Genomic DNA, 19,039 nt, shown 5'->3' on the forward strand with positions numbered 1-19,039 from the left:
TTTGTAGCCACATCACACTGTTGGCTCATATTTCGCTTGTGATCTATGACAATTCCAAGATCCTTCTCGCTTGTAGTATTGCTGAGCCAGGTATCCCCCGTCCAATTCTTAAGCTTAGCCATTTATACTGAACAAGCCCTGGTGTCTTAGCATGTTTGCCTTCTCTGAGGATCCCTGAGCTGTATAAAATGAGTAGTATCAATTATTGCTGGACAAGGGCTGACATTGAATTGATTGAGCTTTTATCAGGTGCAGTACCTGAGAGTTCACCTACACTGCACAGTTACATTCATTTGATATCACTCTGAAGAATCTTGAGATCTGTAGTTTGATGTGTTACTTGAAGTTCTCCGCTAAAGAGCTCTACCATACCAAATTCTAAGTTCCTCACCAAGTGACAGGACCCAGGAAGACTAGGTGGAACCTTGATAGTTGAAATGGATTGGAACTTCTATATGTAGTTTTAGAATTTCTATTTCAGAGCTTAAGTGAACTCAATACCTAGAACCAGAACCCCACAGGGCAGCATTCGTCAAGAGTATTTTCACTGAACCAACAGAGGGCCTACTTTTCAGACGAGAGGAAAACTGTCAATAGCTGTTCTTAATCTGTATGCTGGAGATTTGTTGCAAAGTGAAGATCATTAACAACATGAATTGCCCTTGAGTAACTGATAAGTACAAAATGAGGGTTTCCCCACTCCCCATAATTTGTTTCTTTGCCTGCACTTTGGAACTAATTTCTCTCATTACATAAGAGTCTTAGACACAGAGTCAGGTTTGAGTGGTTGTATTAGAAGTAGGCAGAAAAAGACTGTATTAACAATACATGATATCCTTCTTATTAGTAGTACAATGCAAGAAAGACAATGTTCCAACAATGTATGACTCGTTTAACAAGAATATCTCAAAATTTATAGTTGACATCCTAATAATGAAATTATCTGGCTATTTGTTTATTTGACTCAAGACCCAAAGCAGCAGAAAAGCTTTCTGCCACAGAACTTCCATGTTCTCTTCCTTCCTTTATCTGAAGCAAATACAGGCTAGACGTAACACACAAGGCTGTATTTATATCAATACTTACATGTATATATAAATATTATATACTTATATACTTATATATAAGCATATAAGCTATACTTATAAGCATAGCTTACTTTTTAACTGATAAAATCACTACTTCCTAAGTTTTTCTTTTTAATAAAATTCCACATATGATTGTATTAATCATTTTAACAATGCTGAATAGAATATGACTCTCTTTTTTATTTAACCCCTTAAATACAGAGATGTAAAGTGTACTTGCTGGTTACCAACATTCATTGTGACCTGCCTGCCAGTCTGGAGACTCCCCCACCTTAAAAACAGTTCTAGGGTCTCTGGGTGAAGACAAGTTATATTCAGATAGTACATTACTGTACTGCTTTTAGTGGGCTACTTGCAGTCCACTATCCTTTAGTTGTGGTGACATAATTAGGAATGTAGCTAATGATTCTTAACAACTTTATCAACATGGAGATTCTTTTACATCCTTGGAAATGCTCCTTACCTGACCTGCTATTTGTGTCCTTTTAAACCAGTTAGAAAGGTTTTTCCCTTCGTCCTCTCTTTGCAAGGAGTTGGAGGGCCTTTTTCACTAAATATGGTAGTAAAGCTGCCACCAGCCCTACTTTTTCCTTTACTTTCCCTTTCTTCTTCATTCATCAGACTGGAGAGGTACATCTATTATGAGGAATATGTTTCCCTGCCTCTGATCAGGACGTTCAGTAAACAAGAACCCAATCCCTTGAAGGCCTGATGCCCTAAAGGCTCAAGGCAGGCTAGATTTTCATCTATAAAAAAAGTAAGCTCCATTATGAAGAAAAAAAAAGGGGGGGGAGAATGCAGCAAGCTGCTTTTAAAAAGGATAATGCTGAAGCAGAATCACAGCACAGAACTTCTTCCTTAGGTTTGACCTATTTTTTTAAAAAGTGCAAGCGTTTGTGAATAGCCACTGTAACAATGACACAAAACAAACATCCTTCAAACATCTAGCTACATGGTCCCGATATTACTTCGAACCATGAGAATTTCCTACCCTTGTTCTAACAGGGACGCAGCTATCTGCAGGTCTCAATTTCTTGCTCAAAGAAAGAAAGAGAAAGGAACTTTTCCACTGATTGTTTAAAGATCCCTGAATAACCCAGACTGAGTAATACTTGTGTGTTGTCAGCAACATCTTTGCTGACATCATTAACTACTTCTCTCCTGACATTAACCCTTTCCTGGAATACTGCCAGCTTAAGTGCCTTTTGTTGTGATGCTACACCATGGCATAGATGAATCTGTTCTCATAACATTATCCTTTTCTTTATACCCATGTAACGTCACCAGCCCCAAGAACATTTCAGGGAGCTCAGAATATAGTACCATTCATTTCCATGACAAAAATAAGAATTATATTCCAGTGGAGAGCTACAGGACAGAGGATTGCTCAAATTACCTCCGGAAACAGAATACAAGATCCCATTAAGTGTGATTTTCCAGTGTAAATTCTGAATGGAGACACTTTGATTCATTCTAGAAACCTTACAATGGGAAGATTCCCTATCTTCTTTAGATCTAAAGGAAGCACATATACACATACCTATTCAGCCAGGTCATCAACAGTATCTCACATTTGCTTGCCAAAGCATGGACTATCAGTACAAGGCTATTCCATTTAGCCTCTCCATCTCCTCAAGAGTTTTGCAAGGTTCCCAGTTACACTAGTTGCTCACCTGACAATACAAAGTATGCATATTTATCTGTACCTAGATGACCTTTTGATCCATTTAGAAGCAATGACACAAGAGAGGAGAGATGTACAACTCACAATAAATTCTCAGAGACATATGATTTTCTGATCAGTCATGGGAAGAGCCACCTATCTCAAATACCGTACTATTCTTACAGAAACAATCCAGGGAGATATTTTTCTTCATGGTGACAGATTAGAGAAGATGAAGTCAATAATCCACCAAATACTAGAAGTTTCAAGGGCTACCTTATGCTTCCCTCTCAACTCCTGGACATGATGATTTCCTCTAGAGACTGTAGTCTGGGGGCAAGATTCTCTGCCAGACCCATTCAATGGTTTCTCCTTCCTCACCAGAAAGATATAGGGGAACAGAAATATATTTCTGTTTGCATCCTACAAGAAGTCGAGACATTGCTTTAGTAGTGGTTTCATGTGGAAATCTACAAGGGCAAGCTGTCCCTGGTGTCCCACAGGATCCAGATTACAACAGACGCAAGTCTTTGAGACTGCAGGGCTCACCTGCTGTCTTTCCTGTCACAGGGAAGGTACTCAGAAGATGAAGCATTCCACAGCATAACCTAGTTGCAACTGAGGATGGTAAAAGTACCAATGGAGGCCTTTGAGGATCGGATTCTAGGCACGCCAAACATTACTGTCAGAGCTCACCTACAGTATATCATTGGGGGAATGCTCCTGATAAGGGAGATGAAACTATTTTTCCTACAGGAAGGTGTAATAAAGGGTTCAGACCTAATATTTCAAAAATGTGTCTGCTTCCTCTGTTCTTCCAGGCAGAGGTAACAGACCATTAGGTTCTTACCCAGACGTTAAACGATTCCTCAGGGGGATTTCTCTTTCACACACACCCTGCCATTCACAGACAGCCCACAAGGGGCTTACACATTGCTCCAAAAGTCTTAACCAAACTTAACTTTGAAAACTCTTTCACATCTGCACAGAGGATTTCAGAATCAATATCATTGTCTGTTCATGCAAAGGCAATGGCCCAGTCAAACTCTATCTTGATTCTATGTTTGTTCCAAAATTCAATTCTGCCAAAATTCAATTCTGCCATTCACAAGAGTCAGGAGATGTTTTTTCTTTCTTTTTGCTCAAGTTCCTCGACACCTCTGTACTAAAACATTGGTACAAACTAGATGTGAGGAGGGCCCTCAATATTTAGCTGATCCAGACTCTTCAAGCAATGAGACTCTAGGTTTGTATCTTTTCAGCCATCCACTTTGGGCAAAAGGGCATCCAAATGTATGCTTCCCATATGGCCGAAAGCATGCATGTGTTATGCTATCAGAGTTCTGGTTCTAGGTAACCGGCAGGTGTCACTACTTTTTCTATCAGGAGTGTGGCCATATCAGCTACTTTCAGCACAAGCGAGCCATTGTACAACAGCCCCATGGAGGGTATATATGTGAAACATTATAGACTGCATCAGAAGCATCTTCTGGGAGAAGAGTCTTACAATAGAAGTTGCATTATCTAATTCTGAGAAAGTCAGCTTTCTCTTTTTTTCATCCTAGGATTTAAACTTTGTTAAGTCTCATCTGCTTAGATTTCCTCCTCCACTCCATAAAAAAACTCATCAGGACATATCCATTTTATGTGGCAGAAGGAGAGGGAGTTTTCTTAGCTATTGAAGCATCTAGCTACTTTTCTTCCTTTAATTATGTCTTTTTTATCTCTTTTATTTTCGCTAAAAAAAATTTGGTTTTTTGATGGCTACTAACAAAACCTGGTTGAGCCAGGATTCTCTTTGCTCTCTGGGAGAGCTCTGCCATTGTCTGATTGGTTAATCAACTCTGCCAATCAAAGCAAGTAGGAGGGGCAATGCATTTAGGATGCCTTCCTTCCACTATGTGAATTGGTCAAAGTAATTTGGTGTTATGTGCTGTCAAGTCAAAACCAACTAGGACTTTCAAGGTAAATGAATATTTAAGGAATCCTTTTACCAATTCCACTCCCTTAGTGAGCTTCCACAGCTGAGGAGAGATTTGAATCCAGGCCTCCTGAAGCTTAGTCCATCATAGCGAGTACCAACACTCTTCTCCTTTGTTCCTGCTGTTCTGTCTCTTTTGCCTCCTTTCAAGTTGTCACTGAGATGAGGAGCAAGAACTTCTTCCCACCTAGGGAATTTCCCCTCACAACATAATTTCATCTCTCTCTTCATGTTTTTTTTTGGGGGGGGGGAGAGATTGTGCTGATGCACACTTACACTTCTTTATTTTGCTCACTTGAATAATATGGCAGCAGATTGGAAGAGACAGAGTAAATCAACACACTCCCTCACCCCACCCCAGGTTTCTGGCATAATGATGGACAGTTGTCCAAAACGTACTTAAGCTTGAAAACAGTTTGTAAATGCATGGTGATTTATAGACATTGGCTTAATTAGAAATTTGACTTTGCTGCTACTAAAACTGGCAACCAAAAGGACTGATTACCATGCAGGGCATCTCAGCTCAGGGCATCGAACACCCCCACCCCACCACATGGCTGAGCCATTGCCCTACTGCATCTACCATACATTGAAGACCTTTTAAAAAGCCAAAACGCCCTGTCCATGCAGTGCATGCTGCCAGAGGAGAAATGAGTGAAGGGAGTCACCGTCTCTGAACCAAGGAGTTGCCCCTCTCTGCAACCCTAGCCTCTTTTCTTGTATGACATTTCCAGGGAGATGATCAACAGGGCAATCTCTGAATTCATCCATTTCAGAACACAGGTGACTTCAGAGACCACCTTTCCCACAATTATTCAGTTCCAAGGACTTTTCTTAGGAACTTCTCTAGTATCATCTGGCCCAATAAGAAGCAAGATTTTAAAAAGATAACAGCCTGGTAAAAATCTAGAGCATTGGCCTCATTTATTAAGGAAGGTAACATAGTGAGATATTCTGTCTGAGAGGCCAAAATGGCATGGGTGGTTGACCCTTTCAGATTTTGTGGACTTCCACTCCTGGAATTCACCCTGAATGCCCCAGACAGAATTCATGGAAGTGGAAGCCCTAAAACTGATCCTGCAGAGGAATTTTCCATACTTCCATTGTTTTCCACAAGTTTTAAAGTTCCTTGAAAAACAAGGAAACTGCCCCAGTGATCCCTGACAGCCACAAGACTCCATGGGTGCAGTAGCCTTGATGCCATTAGGCTCTACAAAGGAAACCTCCCACAGAACTAACCCAGCCAGGAAGCCTTGTGACTCCAAGGGAGCCTTGAGACTTCCGGGAATCACGGGGCAGTTTTCTTGATTTTTCAGAGGAGAAACATGTGGACAATAACAGGCATACAAAAAAACCCTCTTCTATATGTATCTGCTTACAGCCTTCTACTCCTAGAATTCAGCCCGGGGCTTTTTGGGCAAAAGAGCGAGACTCTAAGAAATCCAAAAAGTCCTATCCCTAATAACTTTCCTGGCTTTGGGTACTCTGTTCACCTTGATTTGGGTGGAGGAGGCAGCAAAATGTTGTGGGGTGATTGTCAGTTTTTCAAAAGTTCCTCACACTTCTTTTGAGATTTCTGATATGGCTTTATTTCCTCTGCAGTCCCTGGTTTATCTTCACTCCATCAGTATTTTCTTCTGCAATTGCAGCATGTTAGAAAGATAGGGGACTAATTTTTACCTTGTAAACCACTCTTGCTGGCTGGATAATTTAGTGAGTTAGGTAGCCAGCTGCAGAGTCTGTGGATGAGTTTGATTACTTGCTATGCCTCCAGGAGAAAAGCCCTGGGCAAACTACAGAGCCCCAGAAGGGAACGGTAAAGCACTGCTGGGTACTCTCTACCTTAAAAACCTTGAAAACCATAAGTCAGAATTGACTTGACACTTATTTTAAGCCACTCTTTCAAGCCCACAGTGATTTGAGAGTGACCAGAAGCATACTTCTTGAATAGAGATGGGAATGAACAAGAAAACTGGTTAGCCAGAAACCACAAGCCATAAACCACTACAAACCTGCAGCAAAACGTAACAGTCTGTGGTTCATTTTTCCAGTCCGTGCCTAAGGGGGCCCTACCTGCGCCTGCCACCTCTGCCACCCATGGGTGCATGCTCAGAGGCTCCTGGCAAGGAAGCTGGGTCTGCTGTCTCTGAGGATGGCACCTGCAGCAGTGGCAGGAGCAGGCAATGGGGGCAGTGGGAAGAGGGCAGGTGGACATCCCCCCCCCTTTGCCAAAACAAATGGAAGTCCAAAGGGAAAGAAATCTGGCATTTCGGTTTTGCTTCAGCAAAATGGGATCCCAAACTGGGTTGTAAAACATGCCACAAGCCAGCCGGGTTCTTTTGTTTGTGGTTCATTTTATGCTCTATTCTTGGACTGTAAAGTTATAAAGGATGAACGGAGATGACAATAAAAACCACAATAATTTGATGATAATAGCATGGCCTATTTCACAGAATTTAGTAGAGACAAGTGAAAGAGTGTCTCCATTACTCAAATGCAAGCCCAAATTACGTTGCCAGGTAAGCATGTTTTATAGGTGAAACACAAGCTAAGATACTGTTCTGCTAGGGCAGGATTCTCAAACCCATTTTACCTGGGGTCCCCTGGAGGCAGAGCCTGGGTGAGGCTGGGCGACATTTTCCACTAAGCAGAGCAAGAGCCTGAGGAAGCCACCCAGGAGTTTCCTTAGCCCAGCTGGGGCTCCGAGGAGGAGGAGGAGGGGCACGCAAGCCCTTGTCGCCAGCCATAACCCCCTCTGGCTCCTTCTTCAGTACCACCACCAGCAGCAGCAGCAGCAGGACAAAGAAGCAGAGAAGGGAGGGAGCAGCGGCGACCGCCTACCCGGGGGGGGGGGAAGGAGGGCACGACATAAAATTTTTAAAAACCCTCACAGAATTTGCCTTGCCAAAGGAGAAAAGCCCCCCCCGGTACACGCGAAATTAAACAGAATGGGGTGGGGCCCCCACAGGTGCACTCACGCGCGCGCACACACAAACACACACAGAGGTCCAGCAACCTTCCTCCGAGGGCCACCCTCAAAAAAAGGCACACTGAACAGCAGCAGCTACCCCCACCACAACAGAGGAGCAAACTTTGTGAGGTGAGCCCAGGCAGCCTCCAGGGCCAAGGCAGCTGAAGCAGGATGAAGAGGAGGAGGAGGAAGAAGCATTGCTGGGCGCTGAGGCGGCCGCTGGCCAGGCTGGTGCTGGGGGTGCCCAGAGAGAAAGAGAGTCACTGCCTTGGAAGAGGCGGTAGTGGCAGCTGCTGTTGGTGGCTTGGAGGCACTCTTTCAAGGATGGGCCGGGAGTGAGCTCCACTCTGAGGCATCGCTCAGCGGAGGCTTGGGCACTCGGGGAAAAGGGCTGGCAGCGTGCCTCGCTCGCCGACTCTCCCCAAGACAGCGCCTCTTGCACCCTCCATCTGGAACTGCAGCCTGTCAGCCAGCAGACAGGCTGGCTGGCAGGCTGCAGTTCTGGATGGAGGGTGTAAGAAGGCATGGGTGCCTCGGGGGGCAGGCAAGGCAGGGTCCACTATCATCCAGTGGACCGCAAATGGCCCGCAGGCCATGTGTGTGAGACCCCTGTGCTAGGGGGTTGTTTAAAATAGTACACATGTGAAACTCAGTTTATTTTATTCATTTCTGCATATGCACACCCCTGTCACTGCAAAATGCACCTTGGAGTAACCAGCAGAGGATTTGGGAGAGGGAGGCAGGCAGGAAGGACGGAGGGAACGTGTGGTGGACAATTGTTGTAAGAAGCTTGGCTGCTTCTACCCCTTTAGGAATGCTTTTGCTGATCTCTGGGAGGTGGGGAGAAGGGGAGGACATGATCGACAAACAATGGGGATCCCAGGAAATGCTTGTGCCAGCTTTTCATGTGCGCTGCTGGGTCCACAGTTTTATTTCTTTTATTTATTTCTTTTTATTTTTTCCCCACACAGAGGGAAGGATGGCAGGTTGGTAGCCATGGAGGCAGAGGGGAAGGGGAGCTGGGGGTTGAATCTCATCCCTCCTGTGAGCTCCAGCTGCCAAGAATCCTCCACCCCTTGGAGCAAAGGAGGGGGAAAAGGGAAACCTAGCATTTTCCCTGGCTCCTGAGGCAGGAGGTAGGGGTGTGTGTGTGGCATAAAGGGGAGGGCTACAGGGAGGAAAATGTGGGAGAGAAGCACATCCTGACCAGAATGTGCCCTAGAACGCAACCTATTTATTACCAACCCATCTCTGTTTTTGTTGGGGGGGGGAGAGAAGAGACCCAAACACACAACCCCACACAGGGACTCCTGTTGCCGGCCATCTCCCAGGTGCGAACGCAAACAGCATCTCAACTAAGTTACATGATTTTGAATCAAATCCATTTAGAATGGAGCTTATTGGGGGTCAAATGTAAATGCAGATAAGTCCTGAGAATGTATGTAAAATGATTTCCGTGCCTAGAACTGCAGCATAAATGTTCCTTATTACAGAGCTTCAGGGAAAGATGTTGGTGCAGGCTGTTGACAAAGCAGGAAGGCAGAGGGGAAGAAGCAAGCCAAACAGGGAAGAAAGGGCCTAAGCGGCATAAACATTGAGATCAGAAGGAATTTAGGTCAGAAGCAGACACAAGAGAATCCCATGAGTGGAAGGGGAAAATTCTTACCAAAATCAGCATTTCAGTGTCATAGCACAAGCTTCTTTCACCTGTAAGAAATGCAAATTAATATGCTTTGACTGATTATTGGACTGAAGCACAGGATTCCTTTTCTAAATCTGGTTTCACAATGCCTCAGTCACTTCCATGCAACTTTAATTTGCTTTGAGCTTTAACTATGTGCTGTCTCTAATGTCTGCTCTGGCCTAAAATATTTCAGTTGAAGAGGTCTGTTCTTATCTTCCTATGGTAATCTGGTTTTATTTTGAAAAATGCCAGTGTGTTAATGACCCCAAGAAAAGGGCAATGAAAGATTAAAGAGTACAGTTTCAACAAGATTTCAAGTTGTTAAAAAAAATACCTTCCGCTTAAAAATAAATCATACTTTTATTTGTATTTTTAAAGTTTTAAGACAAGTATCTGGAAACATAAAGCTTCATATTTTCCACCCTTCCCTTTTATATCATTATAGGCTGAACCGATATTTCTAAAAAGCAGTTTAAAAACTTATTCTAAAAACACAGTTGTAGACTTAATTTTTTCCCTTTTGACGTTCATATGCCAAGATTCAGCCTAGGGCTTGTTTATAGCTGTATTATACACCCTGAAAAATAAGAAGCTTATATTATTATGATAATATTGAGAGTCCTTCTACCTATCGTGGTATGAATGGAAAAGGGATATAATAATAATGTCCATAGTGTGGAAAGAAACAGCAGCAAAAAGTGAAGGAGCCCTTACTCAGCATGAGAAATTCTATATATCTTGGAAGGCTTTCCCCAACCTAAACATTATTGCTAAGAAAGGAATAAACAGTTTAAACTGCTATTGCTATTCATCCAGGGCTCACACACCAAGGGATACACAAAGCTGCTCTCTGAAAGCTGAAGTGAAATATTCCAGACATAACTCTTTCTTACTTGGAGCTGAGCAGACTTTTGAACAGCTATTTGAAGAGTAGTTAGAGAAATCTTCCCCACCTCCCTGCTTGGGGAGAGCTTTCTAAAGTGATGTGATTGGTAATATTCCCACACAGAGAGAGCTGAATCTGTAGCCACAACTACTCCCTTGTACAGCAAATATTATTATTCCAGTCAGATACTGTTTTTGTTTTTGTTTCTTCATAAGGCGGGAAAGGAAGCAAACAGGTTGATAGACATATTTGGATCACTCAACCCTATATCCAAGCTCATGGATGATTGTTGCCTTTGATAACTTGTCTAACCGGGAGGGAAGCTGGGACCTAGAAGTAATGCTGCTTTTCATAACTCTCCTGCAATGACAAGTACGTTATCAAGTACCTTTCTAGCAGATGAAACAGTGCATGTGCAGAGTGGGTTCTTATATGCAGTATATGTCAGCCATACCCATTTACTATAGGAAGATGCCATTTTTAAAATCAAGATATTGAGCCATTTAGTTCAGTATTGTTTGTACCCGCAGAGGCAAGCTGCAGCCTGTGGAACTCATGTGCACCCAAGACTTTTCTTGCTGCCCCATCAAAACATTTTTTTCTTGGGCTGGCAAACCACTAAATGGGCTGCTTACTTTAATCATGTTTTGACATTATAACTTCTTGTTTGATCTTTTTTATATAGAGAGAAGTGATGGGAATTCAAATTGAAAGACCCACACTTACAGACACCTACATTTTGCTCACTCTGCAGCAATGTTCCATCTAATTTTCAGTCCCACCAGGCAAGCCTCTACCCCTCGCATATGTGACTCTCCCTCGTGTGGGGTTCCGTCACAACTGGGAACTAAAGGGGCTTAGGACAATCGCTGTGGGTGTGCAGAGGAGCAGGGGCCCTGTGCAGAGGGGAGCAGAGTAACACGTAAGCAGGCGCACACCTTAGAGGGAGCCTTGCTCTGTGGCTCTATGATATTGCTCTGGCTTTGCTTCCTTTTTGCAATGAGGAAGCTGCTTCCTGGGCATGTTAGTATTGCTACCCTCCAGGCTCTATTTTTAAAATTATTATTTTAAAAAAAATGGTATGTTATCAGTCACAAGTACGTCTGGAGCTAGACCATGCTGCTTCAAATGGGGGGTCCTGGTCCAGATGAGAGAAATGTAGGTGTTCATAGGTGCTTGGACTTCCAGAAGAACTGTATTTCCCCTGGTTTTCATTCCTTAAAATGCCTATGTTCTGCCATAACATTGATATATTGTTGCATCTACATGCCATTTAACACAGTTACAAACTAAAGATGAAAATATTACCCGTTACTGTATTTGCCTACTATTTTTATATAAATCTGACACTCTGGCATGTTCCCTCAACTTACTGAGGAATATGTGGAGAAGAATTAAGCACAGGAAGGTACCCCCCTCCCCGAATTCATTTGCACAGGATGAGATAGGAACAGAGATGCAAGAGAAAAGTACAGAATAGATGACAGTAATTATTATGCAAATTTTAATTCTTGTAATAGAGTGTCATAAAAAACAGAATGGGTTTCTACAGAATAAAGTCTAAAGGGTGTTTGTTCTTGTGGATAACAACTCCTATCAAAGACTAACAGCCCTATTTTGGTCTTGCAAACAACACCATGGCCTCCTTTATTAAAGTAGTTCATATCCTATTCAGTTTTTCCCCCTACAACTCTCTCCTCTTCAGCTCTTCCAAGGGTTATTCTATTTTCCAGTATGTTTTATGATATATCCAAAGTATCCTAATTTTTGCTTCTAGAATGCTTGATTTGTTTATTTATTTATTTTATTTATTTATTGCATTTATATGCCGCCCATCTAGACATAGTCTACTCTGGGCGGCTCACAACAGCTCTGTTCCAGGACCCACTTCATCATTTTCCTCCACTCCAATTCCACATTTCCAATGAACTGACATATTTTTTCCTGTCACACTTGTTCACTGTCCAGCTTACAGTTGTATACATGGCAATCTGGAATACCATAATACAGATGATCTTGGTCTTGATGTCCTGTCAGTCACCTTTTAAATTGTTGACTGAACCAAGGTCCAGAAAATCTTTAATTATTTCAATTTCATAGTTGTCCACATTAACATTATAGCATTTATCTGTTGTCCTCATTTTTGTTGCATTAACGTTCAACTGTAATCCTGTTTTTGCATTTTAACCTTCTTCAGTAGTTGTTTGACACCACAGTAAACAATATAACGTCTGCATATTTAAAATTACTGATGTTTCTTTCACTGATTTTATTCCCCCTTCATCTGAATCTAACCAACTTTTTGTATGATGTGTTCTGTGTATATATTGAACAGATGGAAAGATCAGGGCAGACTTTTTATCCAGATATTATTTATCTGTATCTAAATTTTTCAAATAGTCTTGATGCTTTTTGTCTGAATGTCAGTGAAAAAAATGAAGTAGGAACAAGTTAGAGTAGCAAATCATTTCTGCCAAAAAAGCTGATGCTCTGCTGAGATCCTGTACTGGAACTATAATTTTTGTCTACAAGATAATGCTTTAACAAAAAATAAAAAAATAAAAAACAAAGCAAAACAAACAAAACCCACTTTCTGGGTGTCTCCCCCACTCTGCCAAGCCACACCTATAAGCCAAAATAAGCAAAATAAATAAATAAATAAAAAACAACAAGCCTATGAAAATCAGAGCTTGACTCAAGCCAAAAACAGAGGAAGGACAGAACAAATCTATACAAATAAATAATTAACTAGCAATCTGAATCCATTATGGCCCAAAATGTACAGGAAATAAGAAAAGTCAGGAAGCAAGGAAGCTGGCAAGAGACCAAGCCACTATTTATGCTTACATTTTCTGAAAACTGATCCTTACCAACGAAGGCCTGATAGACTGCCTAAAGGCCTCTGATCTTCACCGCCCTACTTGGGCCCTAAGCTCCAGAATAGCAGCTGTAAAAGTTGTTCCAATGTAAAAAAGTTTGCACTAGAAAAGAGTAGAAGCTCAGGTTAACACCAGTTTAACTCTAGTCCCAAACTAATTTTGTGTGGAAGGAAGGCTCTAACATGCTTAAATAATGGGCGTTAGAGTCATAGACAGAAAAGGCCATCAGAAGATAAAGGCTGATGTCAGTTGAACAGTTGAACAATGAATAAATAAACAGTTTGCCCAAGCCCCTCTCATGAGATTGGACTGTCAAAATAAAGAACTTGATTAGAAAAAATGTTAATCAGGTCATCAACGGCTGCAGCAGTTTTTCAGAGGGGGGGAAGAATCCCTCCCACCCCTGACATTCTGAAGGTTCCCATTAGATCTTTTTCCTCAAGGGGACGTGGTGGCAGGCTGCAGGAGGGCTAGAAGAGGTCTTTAATGTTCAAAACTTGGTGTCACTAGTAAAATCATCCTTACAGTGGCAATTTTTGGAAACAAAAGACCCTTTTTTCCCTGCAGCCCTCAACAGTTTCCCCACAATGAAAGGGACCCCTTGGCAAGCTTAGGACCTTTGAAGGGATCAGAAATGTTTTATTTCTGAAAAATGTGCTGCAGTTGATGGTGTCATCTGCCTTACAGAATTAAGTTATGGAACAGGATTTCAGCCGTGGTTTCAAATCTAGGGAAGCAAATGCACTGGAAGTTGCATAGCACAGCTTCCAGCCTCCTGCATCTCAGGGAATACCAGAGGCCTAGCATCAGAACCATTAGGAAGTCCTTAGTGACCTTGATGTTACGATATGGTGTCAAGTCACCTTCAACCTGTGCTGCCCTTATGAATTAATGATTCGCAGAAAATCTTATTGTTAGCAGTTCTATTCACATCTTGCAAACGAAAGGCCATGGCTGCCTTTATTGAGTCAACCCAAGATCTTACTCATTGGAAAGACAGATCCTGAAGCTGAGGCTCCAATACTTTGGCCATCTCATGAGAAGAGAAGACTCATCAGGAAAAGACACTGATGTTGGGAAAGTGTGAAGGAGAAGGGGACGACAGAGGACGAGATGGATGGACAGTGTCATCGAAGCTACCAACATGAATTTGACCCAACTCCGGGAGGCAGTGAAAGACAGGAGGGCCTGGCATGCTCTGGTCCATGGGGGTCACAAAGAGTCAGACACAACTTAATGACTAAACAACAACAAGAAGATCCTACTCTTGTCCTATTACCTTCCACTCTTCCTAGCATGACTGTTTTTTCAAGTGGTTCTGGTCTTTCCAGTGACATGTCCAACTAAGAAGAAGCTACTTGGATGAGTAGAGAAATGTTTCAGCCTTAGAAATGAGTCCAGTTGCCATGACTCAACTTCCAGATAATCTGGATGGCTGAGAATCTTCACAAATACATGTCCAATTATAGTCGCCTTCTTTTAATTTTGTTATGTTAGCTTCTAGAAATCAGGCTTGAATTGATCTGGAACCCCTTTATTTGTTTTTTGGGGAGGACTTGTGTAGTGAACAGAATGTCAGACCAGCACTGGGTTCAAATCCTTGCTTGTCTATGGAAGCTCCTGGAGGAGGGTGTGGCACTGGTAAAACTACTCCCTAAGCATATCACCTATCTTGGAAACTCTACTAGGTTCATCATAGGTTGGAATTGACTGGAGATCAACTAACTTATACACAAAGCTCTGTGAATGCAGTGTGAACCTCAAATGAGGATGATTGTCACACAATTTAGCCCCCTTCCAGCACATTTCTTCATTGTCCAGCTTTCATATACATACATAGTACTGTAATCAAGAATACCATAATATAGATTATTTTGGCCTTGGCTTTGATTCCCAGCAGCACATCTTTACACTTAAGGCTCTTTTCTATTTACTTAATTGTTCCGATTTATTGCCTGCAGTCTCCATTTTGACTGAAATCCTTAACAATTTTGATTTCTTCTTTCTTGACACTAAACTTACGTACAGTGGTGCCCCGCACAGCGAGGTTAATCCGTTCCGGATTAACCTTCGCTGTGGGAAACATCGCATTACAGAACACCAAAAGGCATTGGAACACATTAAACAGCGTTTAATGCGTTCCAATGCCATAGAATACTCACCGTAGAGCGATGTTTCCCAGGGGCCGGCAGCCATTTTCGCGCCCTCCCCTCGCACAACGAGGGCACCAAAATGGCTGCCATCAGCTGTCTGGCGGGTCCAAAATGGCCACCGGAACAGCCGAAAGGGGCCGGGGCGCAGCGTTTTCGCGCCCTTGGTAAGCAAGGGGAGCGCGCGAAAACGCTGCTGGAAGCCCCGAAATGGTTGCGCATGTTGGGATGAATAGCGCTCTGCATGCAGAACGCCTGATTGTATTGTAGCCAGGCCTGGCTGGCAAAATCAGTATAGACCCTATATATAATATATAGATATTGGAAAAGGGCTTGTGCCCTCCAGGGCTGGGCCTTGACTATGACTCCTGCATATATCAAGAATCCAGGAAGCCAGTTGGACCATGTCCTCTCTGGCTTTTTCCACCTACACTTTTTTCTCTTTTCCATCTTCTTTATCCATTTCTTTTTTATCTATTTCTCTATTTAGTAGATCGAATATGTTGACGTATTGTACCCTTCAAATTTCTTCCTTAGTGGTGGGGGTTAAATGGTCTCCAAGAGGCATAGAATAGTCGCCATATGGCAAAGCTGATAATGGAACGGAATTGTATCCCATGATAGGCACAGACGGATACAGCCAAACCCCTACACTAGAAGCATTGCTAGCTGTAGCGAACGCGGAAAGGGCAGCATAAGGCATGCCCCAGCCACTATACTGTGGACTGGCAAATGGCCATGCCATGTTGGACAAGCCTGTATTCAGTGCGGTGTAGGTTGTGGGCGAAGGGTAGCTAAATGTGGCGCCATCAAGGCCCTTTTCCAACACTACCTAACAACCAGCTATTTTCAGTGGGATAATGAATTCTATGAACAGACAGATGGAGTGGCCATGGGGAGCCCCCCTAAGCCTGGTTATAGCAAACTTCTACACAAGGTCTACAGAAAACCCACCCACACAGACCAGTACCTACACAAAAACTCCAACCACCACACACAGCAAAAAAGAGGCATAATCAAAACACTGGTAGACCGGGCAAATCGGAACTGTGAAGCTCAATTTCTCAGCACCGAACTCAACCATCTGAATTGGGCCCTACAGGCAAATGGCTACTCCAAAAATGAAATCAGAAGAGCCATCAAACCTAGAAAACAATACCAAACTGAAGAAGAAAAACAGCCACCCACAAATAAAGTATTTCTGCCATACATCAAACGGGTCACGGACCGCATGGGGAAACATCTGAGAAACAAAACCTACAAACAGTATTTAAGCCCACCACAAAAATACAACAAATGTTATGGTCAGCAAAGGACAGAAGGGACCCCCTCACCACTGTATGAGTATACCAGATACCTTGCAGTTGTGGCCAGGTATATATTGGAACCACAAAATGAAGCATCCACACCAGAATCAAAGAACATGAGAGACACTGCAGACTAAAACATCCAGAAAAATCGGCAGTAGCTGAACATGTCCTAAAACAAGCTGGGCATGAAATTCTATTTCAAAATACTGAAATACTGGACAACACCAGCAATCATTATATTAGACTGCACAGGGAAGCCATTGAAATCGACAAACACCAGCAGAGCTTCAACAAAAAAGAAGAAAGTTAAAAACTCAACAAAGCTTGGCTCCCAGCACTGAAAAATACAGCCTGCAAAAGGTCAACGAACTCTACCCAGCCACAAGGACCAGTGATCACTACACACAAAAGACCAGCTAACAACACCCATCAATCACAGTGACAGATAATCTCTCCTCCTTATCGCAACAATAACCCACAACAAAAACACACTGATCACCATAATCACCCATCTCCTAAAAAGGACAAAAGCCAACAACTATAAATATTCAGCTCCCAAATAAACTGCACCAGAGCACAGAGTGCTACTTCTGTCCTCTGAAGATGCCGGCCACAGAGACTGGCGAAACGTTAGGAAGAAAAACCTTCAGAACATGGCCAAACCCCCCCCCCCAAATCCACAAGAACCATTATTCTTCTTACATCTTTTATTTATTCTATCTTGATCAGATAATCTTTTACCTGCTGAGGTTTCAGCATGCATAATTGAGATTTCCCTTTGATTTCTTGGATCTTATAGAAGATATTTCTTGTTTTTTCCCTTTGTTGTTGTTCTCTTCCATTTCTCTGAAATTACTTTTATGATGCTTTTCTTTGCTCCCGTGTGCCAGTGGTTGAAAAGTTGCATTTAGGAATATGATCCTATATCTGTGAGCTTTTACTTTTGAGTCTAGTCTGCTATTAACAATTTTAAAAGTCTTCCCAATGTTCCACTAAGCCACCCCCCCTTTTTTTTGACTAGAGGAATAGTGTTTTTACATTTTATCTAATAGAATCTCTGATTTCAATCCACAGTTCTTTTAGTTTGTGGTCACTTGAGTTTAGTAATACAAATCTGTCTTTAACTTCTTCAAGAATATTATTTAAATTATATGTTGGTACTATCATTGTTTGATGGTCTGTAACATGGTCTACTCCTTGTCTTGCTTTTACAGAGAGAATAGAGTTTCTCTATCTTCTGCTTCCAATTATATAGCCTATTTCTATATTTGTCATCTTATCATGTACAATCTTGTTCAGTTGTCTGAAGCATGTTTTTTCAATAAAAAATTATTGGCTTCACAGCCAATTTTGGGTTGCTTTTTTGCTTCATTTCTAGCTTGTGGGCAAAATTCTCCAGTCACAGTTCTGTTTTATTTCCTACTTTTGTGTCCAAGTTACCAATGGCTATCAGCACATCCTGTTTTGGTATCACATCAGTTTTATCCTGGACACTTGCATAAAGAACTTTGATTTATTCTTCTTTAGTATCTGTAGACTTGAATGATGGTTATGCTGACAGACTACCTTGTGCTTATCTTACCTTGCCATTATGGTCATGCTATTTGTTATTTCTAGAATAAATTATTTTGTAATTATCTGATTGAAAATGTCCTATTCCATACTACTTTAGGTTGTTTTCACCAAGTACTGTTGTTTTTAAACATTCCATTTCTTGTTTTATAGCTTCCAGTTTATCTTAACTCATACCTTTCCCATCCCATGTTCCAATTCTATCTGCAGTGTCAGACTTTCCTTTTACCTTGTGCACATTGGCCACCGTACACTCTTTCAGCTTTAATCTAGTTGCTTCATTAATGAAATCACTATTTGTATTTGCTCTTTACTCTTCTCCAGTAACTGACTGAATGCCTTCTTACCTGGGGGTCTCATCTTGTTTAATTTTGGATTCTTTCATCATAGACTTTTCAAGGTAAGAAATATTCAGAAATTGTTTACCACTGCTTTGTTCTGCAAAGTTAGCATGAGTGTTACTGCCATGTCTATGAAAAATCCTCTTCTTTCCTGATTTAAAATTGCTTTTCCTCTAAACTTACAGCTGGCTTCTAAGACTATTATGGTTTAAACATCAGAAGCCTGATTATATAGAATTCTGCACCCATTTTAGGAATCCAGTTCCGTGGAGATATATCCTGGCCTAGCTAATAATAGAATCATAGAATAATGGAAGGGGCCTATAAAGTAACAGAGTCCAATAGAGAAATCTAAATCAAAATATATCTGACAGATGATTGTCTAATTTTCTCTTGAATATTGCCAGGATTGGAATGCTCACCACCGCCTGGGGTAATTGGTTCCACTGTCATACAGCTCTAACAGTTTCTCTTACTGCCACTTCTTTCATCAAGTCATCACTATTAGTTAGAA

The 19,039-nt window shown here is 41.9% G+C and overlaps 1 long non-coding RNA gene across 4 annotated transcripts in view; it reads right to left on the reverse strand.

The window, feature by feature from the left end:
* Positions 1–19,039, reverse strand: part of LOC110083237 (uncharacterized) — a 145,197-nt gene that overhangs the window by 10,375 nt on the left and 115,783 nt on the right. For all 4 annotated transcript variants that reach the window (XR_012088631.2, XR_012088636.2, XR_012088633.2 and 1 more), the window contains one exon: positions 9,370–9,410. This is a non-coding gene — a long non-coding RNA (uncharacterized LOC110083237). The remainder of the gene's footprint in view (positions 1–9,369; positions 9,411–19,039) is intronic.

The sequence above is a fragment of the Pogona vitticeps genome, chromosome 1 (genome assembly GCF_051106095.1).
Source record: "Pogona vitticeps strain Pit_001003342236 chromosome 1, PviZW2.1, whole genome shotgun sequence".
Lineage (NCBI taxonomy): Eukaryota > Metazoa > Chordata > Lepidosauria > Squamata > Agamidae > Pogona > Pogona vitticeps.